This window comes from Meriones unguiculatus (genome assembly GCF_030254825.1).
Source record: "Meriones unguiculatus strain TT.TT164.6M chromosome Y unlocalized genomic scaffold, Bangor_MerUng_6.1 ChrY_unordered_Scaffold_32, whole genome shotgun sequence".
Classification (NCBI taxonomy): Eukaryota; Metazoa; Chordata; class Mammalia; order Rodentia; family Muridae; genus Meriones; species Meriones unguiculatus.
The window spans coordinates 1,026,638-1,035,523 of record NW_026843711.1 but is presented as its reverse complement, the minus strand read 5'-3'; the positions used below and the strand labels follow the sequence as shown (position 1 = coordinate 1,035,523).

Below are 8,886 nucleotides of genomic sequence, written 5' to 3'. Positions count from 1 at the left end.
GGCATTTGTGTCCTACTCAGTGGTCAGAGAACAATCCTTCTGGTTCTGGGGTTTACAGTTAAAACCGAGACTTGAGGACAGAGACATGGGTCTGTGTTATATGTCTAGCACACCAAGCAGATATGTTTCCTGCTGTGGTCCCCAGACTAACTCTCTAAATATAGTATTAGTGTCATATGTCTTTATAGAGGAGCAACCTAGGCTCCTGAGGTCTGAGGTAGCTGGGTAAACACTAGTTAATGACTAGGATGCTCTGCTACAAAATGAATTCCTGGAAAGCAAGCCTTACAAAATCAAATTCTTTGCTCCTTCAGTGGAATCATTTCTCCATGTTAAAAGTCATTGTAAAAGTTATGAACATATTATTTTAATTACTTTTTCCATTGCTCCCTGATTCAAATTCTTACCCTTGTGTCACAATTTTTTTTCTTTAAAATATATAAGTTGAAGTATGTGTGGTCCATATACTCATTGGAACATGTTCAGAATCTCAGTGCCAAGTCCCTTAAAGAAAACTGAGATCATCCTTGCTGCACCCTGCAACCACCCCCAAGAAGAAGCCATCTGTCCTGAAGATATCTATACTTCTTCACATTGATCAAAGTTTTTCTTATTTATTCATTATGATTTGTTCACTTTGTATCCTCTCTGCTGCCCCCTCCTTCTTCTCTTTTCAGTCCCACTCAGCCTCTTTCTTATATCTCTATGACCTTTTTCTAGTTCCCTAATAGGGAGGCCCTCCTCCACCTTCTGTCTGACCCTAGCTTATCAGGTTTCATCTAGGCTGGAAGAATCATTTTCCTTTGTAGCCTGATTGCCAGGGAATTGTTCCCCTTGTGTCCTCAATTCCCTTTACTTATTACACAATTTCTGCCAAATCTCCTGCAGGCTTCTCAGAGCTCTGAGGGAAGGGAGAATTTCATAGGGAAATCCTATTCAGTATTAGGTGTTTTAAGTTTTCTCTCTGCATAATATTTGACTGTAGGTCTCTGTATGGAATCCTATTTGATGCAGAAGGAAGCATCTCTGTGGACAGAACATGGCACTGAATTAATCAGTTGAGGGCAGAGAGCAACATACTTTAATAGCAACAGCCTGGGTTGCTTGAAAATTTCTGTAGGATGCCCTGGCCCAAAAACTCAAGTAACTGCCACCTAGTTCTCCTAGTGGAAGACTGTTATGGTCACAAAAGATGGCCTTTTGTAACTTTAACCCCACTATTATGAGACCTCCTAATAAGTGAATACATACCATATTTGTCTTTCTGCATGTTAGGTACTACACCCAGGATGATTTCTCAGGGTTCCATCCATTTGCCTGAAAATATCTTGTCATTTCTTAGCTGACTAATACTCTTTCATAGAAATGTTCCACATTTCCTCCAAAAGAGATGGTCAGTCCTGTTCTTCAGTACTTAGAATTTGCAGCGACTTTAATCATTGTATTGAATGACAAACTATCAGGATAAATATGCTCTTTTAGCCTAGAAGTCCCTCCATCTTCTTCCACTTACTGTTGGTTTGAATTGTGATGTTCCATTAAAGCTCCTTTACTTACATTTCAAGTCCGCACTGAGGAAATATCTGGGAAGTGTTAGGATTTGTATGGCCTGGTTAGATAATATAATTCCTTTTGTTTCACTAATTTCTTTCTCAGCCCTTTTGTCTTATGTATACATGAAGGCTACTGATTTTTTTTAAATTAATATTGTATCCAGCCAGTTTTCCAAAGGTTCTTATCAGCTTTACAACTATGCTGGTAGAAATTTGGGTCACTCTGGTACACTGTCATATCATCTACAAATATTGATACTTTCTTCCTTTCTGATTCCTATACCCTTGATCTCCTTCAATTATCTTATTCTCTAGCCAGGGCTTCCACAACTATGTTGAAGAGATATGGAAAGAGTGGGCAGCCTTGCCATGTTCCTGATTTCAGTAGGATTGCTTTAAGTTTCTCTCAAAATCTCAAAAGATAACACATGCTGATGAGATTGTGGATAAAGGGGAATCCTCCTTCCTTGCTGGTGGGAATATAAACTTGTACAACCACTCTGGATATCAATCTGGTGCTTTCTCAGACAAGTAGGAATAATGCTTCCTCAAAAACAAATTATACCACTCCTAGGCATATATCCAAAAGAGGCTTAAGTACACAATAAGGACATTTGACCAACCACATTTGTAGCAGTTTTATTTGTAATGGCCAAAACCTGGAAACAACCCAGATGCTCCCCCAACTGAAGAATGGATACAGAAATTGTGATATATATACACAATGGAATATTACTCAGCAATACCAAAAAAAAAAAAAAAAAAAAAAAAAAAAAAAAAAAAAAAAAAAAAAAAAAAAAAACAAGGAAAATCATGAAATTTGCAGGTCAATGGTGGGAACTGGAAAGGATGAATGATTATCCTGAATGAGCTATCCCAGAAGCAGAAAGACACACCAAATATATGCTCACTCATATAGACATATAATATAGGATAAACCTACTAAAATCTGTACACTTAAAGAAACTAGTTAAGAGGGAGAACTCTTGCTAAATTACAAAGAGGATGGATATAGGAAGAAGAAGAAAATAGGGAACAAGTTAGGAGCCTGCCACAGAGGGCCTCTGAAAGACTCTGCCCTGTAGACTTACCAAAGCAGATGCTGAGACTTATTGCCAATTGCTGGGCAGAGTGCATGGAATCTAATGAAAGAAGTTGGAAATAGTAAGATCTGGAGAGGACAGGAGCTCCACAAGTAGAGCAAGAGATCCAAACACTCTGAGCACAGGGGTCTTTCTTGAGATTCATACTCCAACCAAGTACCATGCATGGAGATAACCTAGAACCTCTGCACAGATATAGCCCATGGCAGTTCAGTGTCCATGTGGGTTCCACAGTAATGGAACAGGGATCACCTATGACATGAACTGATTAGCCTGCTCTTTGATCACCTCACTCTGATTGGGGAGCAGCCTTACCAGGCAACAGTGAAAGAGAATAAAGCCACACCTGATGATATCTGAAAGACTAGGATCAAAAGGATCAGTGGACCTGGGTAGGAGCATGCATGGAGAAGGGGGAGGGAAGGTAAGATTGTGAGGGGATAGTGTTTTATGGGGGAATACAAAATGGATACAGTGTAATTAATAAAAACTAAAATAAAAAACTATTGAAAAATGTATTTCCTTTTGGATTTATATTAGAGGAGGGTGTGCTTTGAGGTTGATATGCCAATGAAAGTGAACAGACTTAATGGAGTCTCTGTTACTTTACATCTTTGTTTCTGTTGGTCTCAGTCTCTGTTTCTGAATTTGTCTCTCTAGCTCTCTCTTTGACTCTTTCAGTCTCCCTCTCTCTGCCTCCAGATTGTGGTTCAGTATGAAAAGTTCTCAGTTTGTGTGAAGGACTACAACAACATTACTGCTTGCTGATATGACATCATGTATGGTCTCCTAAAAATATAAGCAATGTCCCAATTAAATGATTTTTGTTTAAATATTTGCCTTGATCAGGGAGCATTTTCACAGAAAATTATTCACTGACTGTGCATTTAACAAATAATAATAGAATCTGCCATAATGTGAAACTCACAATTGAAGGACACGTGACTTTATTAATGACCATTTGAAGGAATTATGTGATGCTCGCTTTGGCAGCACATATACTAAAATTGGAACGATGCTGAGAAGATTATCATGGCCCTTGCACAAGGATGACATGCAAATTCCTGTAGCATTCCATATTTTTTTGGAGAAATTAAAGAAAACACAAATATTGGAAATTGTGGAAAGAAAGAACTTAGGGAAGAATACAGGAACTACAGAGGTAAGCATGATCAATAGACTATATCAGATGGAAACAAGAAACTCATTTGTGGAAGATACAATGGAAGAAAACAGTGTATTTGTCAAAGAAAATGTTAAATCTAAAATATTCCTGCAACAGACCATCCAAGAAATTCAAGACAAAATAAAAAGACAAAACATAAGAAAAATTAGAATAGAGGAAAATTATAGGCGATTCTCTCCTCCAAGGCCCAGAAAGTATTTAAAAACAAATGAAGATAATTTTCCCAACTTGAACAAGAGGCCAATAAGAATAGAAAAGATCTACAGAACACCCAAAAAATTAGTACAGAAGAGAAAATCTTCCCATCACATAGTAATCAAAACAGCAAGTATACAGAAAAAAAGAAAAAAAAATACTAAAAGTTGTAAGGGAAAAAGGCCAAGTAACATCTAATGGAAAACCCATCAGAATCACACTTGACTTCTCAGCAGAGACTTTGAAAGCCAGATGAATATCATGCAGGCCCTAAGAGAACACAGACATCAGCCAGGCTACTATACCCAGCAAAACTCTCAGTCCTCATAGACAGAGAAAACAAGATATTCAAGGACAAAAACAAATTTCAACAATACCTACACACAAATCCAATATTACAGAAGACACTAGTAGGAAAAATTCAACCCAAGAAAACTAGCTACTTTCAAGAAAACACAGGAAAGAATTAACTTCACTACAGTAAAACAAAAGCAACCAAGCACAAAACCTTAATACCACAGTTAACATCAAACTCAAAGGACCTAACATGCACTGGTCATTGATCTCTCTCAAATCAGTGAACTCAATTCTCCAATTAAAAAATACAGACTAACAGAATGGATGCTTAAACAAGACCCAGCAGTCTGTTGCATGCAAGGAACACACCTACGTCACAAAGATAGATATTACCTGAGGGTAAAGTCATGGAAGACTGCTTTCCAAGGAAATGGACCCAAGAGACAAGTAGGAGTAGCCATTCTAATATCTGATAAAATAGTCTTTTAACCAAATTTAATATAAAGAGATGTGCAAAGACACTTCATACTCATCAAAAGAAAATTCCACCGGGAAGATATCATAATGCTGATATCTCCATCCCTGATTTCAAGCTGTACTACAGAGCAACAATACTAAAAATTGCATGGTACTGGCAGAGAAACAGACTGGTGGATCAATGGAATTGAATAGAAGACCCTGACATAAATCCACACACTTGTGGACATCTGATTTATGACAAAGATGACAAATCTATTCAATGGAAAAAAGACAGCATCTTCAAAAAATGGTGCTGGTCTAACTGGAAGTCTACATGTAGAAAAACGCAAATAGATCCATACTTATCACCCTGCAAAAACTTAAAATCCAAGTGGATGAAAGACCTCAACATTAAACTAGACAGACTAAACCACTTAGAAGAAAAAGTGGGGAATAGCCTTGAACTCATTAGCACAGGAGAAAACTTCCTGAACAGAACACCAACAGCACAGGCTCTAAGAGCAACAATCAATAAATGGGACCTCATAAAACTGAAAAGCTTCTGCAAAGCAAAGGATACTGTCTTCAGAACAAAACAACAGCCTATAGATTGGGAAAAAAATTTCAGCAACCCTATATCTGACAGAGGGCTAATATCCAGTATATATAAAGAAGTTAAACAGTAAAAAATCAAGTGATCCAATTAAAAAATGGGGTAGAGAGCTAAACAGAGAATTTTCTGCAGAGGAATATCGAATGGCAGAGAAACACTTAAAGAAATGCTCAACCTCATTAGCCATCAGGAAAATGCAAATCAAAACGACCCTAAGATTTCACCTTACACTATCAGAATGGCTAAGATCAAAAACTCAAGAGACAACACATGCTGGAGAGGTTGTGGAGAAAGGGGAATCTGCCTCCACTCTTGGTGGGAATGTAAACTTTTACAACCACTCTGGAAATCAATCTGGTGTTTTCTCAGACAACTAGGAATAGCACTTCCTCAAGATCCAGCTATACCACTGCTAGGCATATATACAAAAGTTTCTCAAGTATATGATATGGATATTTGCTCAACAATGTTTGTAGCAGCCTTATTTGTAATAGCCAGAAGCTGGAAACAACCCAGATACCCCTCAGTGGAGGAATGGATGCACAAGTTGAGGTATATCTACACAATGGAATATTACTCAGCAATCAAACACAAGAAAATAATGAAAATTGCAGGTAAATGGTGGGATCTGGAAAAGATCATCCTGAGTGAGCTATCTCAGCAGCAGAGGGATGCACACAGTATATACTCACGCATATAGACATATAATATAGGATAAACATACTAAAATCTGTACACCTAAAGAAACTAATCAAGAGGAGGACTCTCGCTAAAATGCTCAATTCCTATCCAGAAAGGCAAAGAGGCTGGGCATCAGAAGAAGGAGAAAAGTGGGAACAAGTCAGGAGCCTGACATGGGGGATCTCTGAAAGGCTCTGCCCTGCAGACTATCAATGCAGGTGCTGAGACTTATGGGCAACCATTGGGCAGAGTGCAGGGAATATTAGGAATGAAGTGGGAAACAGTAAGATCTGGAGAGGACAGGAACTCCATAGGTAGAGCAATAGAACCAAAATATCTGAGCACACGGGTCTTTCCTGAGACTGCTATTCCAACCAGGGACTATGAATGGAGATAACCTAAGACCCCTGCACAGATGTAGCCCATGGCAGTTCAGTATCCAAATGGGTTTCATTGTTATAGGAGCAGGGACTGTCTCTGACATGAACTGATTGGCCTGCTCTTTAATTACCTCCCCCTGAGCAGGGAACCAGTATTACCAAACCACAGAAGAGGACAAGGCAGCCACTCCTGATGAGACCTAATTGACTAGGATCACAAAAAAAGAAAAGAAGTCCTGCCCTATTAGTGGACTTTGGGAGGGGCATGCATGCAGAGGGTGGAGGAAGGGAGGGATTGGGATTGGAGGAGGGAGAGAACCACGGGGGGTATACAAAGTGAGTAAAGTGTAAGTAATAAAGAAAAATAAAATAATAAGAAAAAAAACATAAAAACAAAACATGAGACCATAAAAAAATGATTTCACAGTATTATTTTTTCATCACATTGCTATTATGACTTTGTATTTTGAAGTGATTGTGCTAGGACATCAAAATGGACTTTAGAAATAAAAAGGTATTATGATGCCATGAAACAGGTGAAAGCCAGTAAGAGTTTCATGAGCCAGTTATTAAAAGGGCCTAGAAGACAACTAGCATGATAGAAAGGCTGAGCAGCCCTACATGCCTCAATCTTCCCAGCTGAAAGCACACAACCCAGAGACGACAGTTCCTGTGTCCAATACTCTTAGTTCAGGAAAAGAGTCACATATTTATTTCAAGTGGTCTTTAATAAAGTCACTAGTCCTTGACATGTGACTTTCACATTATCACATATTCCATTATTATTTGTTAAATACACATGTATGTCCACACTCAGGGAATTAGTGACTGTGAGAATGCTCTCTGACCAAAGCAACTCTTTAAACAAAAAGTGTTTAATTGGGACCTTGCATTTAAATTTAGAGACTGTGTAGGATGTCACACTGGCAAGCAGTCATCTTCTTGTAGTAGTCAGAGCCTTTCATACTGACACATAAGCGGCAGACAGAGAGAGGGTTACATAGAGAACAAGAAAGAGAAAAAGCTAGAGAAACAGATTCGGAAATATTAAGACTGAGACCAGAATACACAAAGATATAAATTGAAAGACACCAATACACCAAGACTCCATTCTGTCTGGTTATTTTTATTGGCATGTCAACCTCAAAGCACATTCTCCTATAATACAACACCAAAAGGAATTATATTTTTTGAATATTTTTATTTTAAATTTTATTAATTATACTTTATTCAGGTTGTATCCCCCAATAAACCACTTCTTCTTCCCTCCCAAACCCAACATTCATCTCCCTTGTCCACGCATGCACCTCCCCAAGTCCACTGATGGGGGAGGGCTTCCTCTACTTCCTTCTATCCTTGTTCATCAGATCTCATTAGGAGTGGATGCATTGTCATCCTCTGTGGCCTGTTAAGGCTGCTCACCAATCAGGGTGTGGTTTTCAAAAAGCAGTTCAATCAGTTCATGTCAAGGGCAGTCCCTGTTCCTATTACTATGGAACTCCCTTGGACACTCTACAGCCATGGGCTACATTTGTGCAAAGGTTCTAGGTTATCTCCATGCATGGTACTTTGTTGGAGTTTGAATCTCAGGAAAGACCCTTGTGCTCAGATTTTTTGGTTCTGTTGCCTTCCTTGTGGAACTCCTGTCCCCTACAGATCTTACTATTTCCCACTTTTTTCATTAGATTCCATGCAATTTGCCCAACATTTGTCCATAAGTCCCAGCATCTGCTTTGATAGTCTGCAGGACGGAGCCTTTCAGAAGCTTTCTGTGGCCTGCTCCTAAATTGTTCCAAATTTTCTCCTTCTTTGGATATCCATCCTCTTTGCCTTTGGGATGGGGATTGAGCATTTTAGCCAGAGTCCTCCTTCTTGATTACTTTCTTTAGGTGTACCGTTTTCAGTAGGTTTATTCTATGTGTCTACATGAGTGAATATATACCAACTGTGTCTTTCTACTTCTGGTATAGCTTACTTCCAGTTCCCACCTTTACCTTCAAATTTCATGATTTCCTTGTTTTTTATTGCTGAGTATTATTACATTGTGAAGATGTTCCACAATTTCTGTATTCATTCTTCAGTTGGGGGAGCATATGTGTTGTTTCCAGGTTTTGGCTATTACAAATAAACCTGCTACAAACATGGTTGGGCAAATGTCCTTATAGTGTACTTGAGCCTCTTTTGGATATATGCCTACGAGTGGTATAACTGGAACTTGAGGAAGTGCTATTCCTAGTTGTCTGAGAAAGCACCAGATTGATTTCCAGAGTGGTTGTACAAGTTTATATTCCCACCAGCAGTGAAGGAAGATTCCCCTTTCTCCACACCCTCTCCAGCATGTGTTGTCACTTTAGGTTTTCCTGTTGGCCAATCTGATGGGTGTAAGATGAAATCTCAGGGTAGTTTTGATTTGCTTTTC

The 8,886-nt window shown here is 38.7% G+C and overlaps 1 non-coding gene across 1 annotated transcript; it reads left to right on the top strand.

Moving 5' to 3' along the window:
- Positions 1-3,633: 3,633 nt before the first annotated feature.
- On the top strand, positions 3,634-3,740 carry LOC132651874 (U6 spliceosomal RNA). The gene has a single exon (XR_009589424.1). It is a non-coding gene; the product is annotated as a U6 spliceosomal RNA (small nuclear RNA).
- The last annotated feature ends 5,146 nt before the right edge of the window (positions 3,741-8,886 follow it).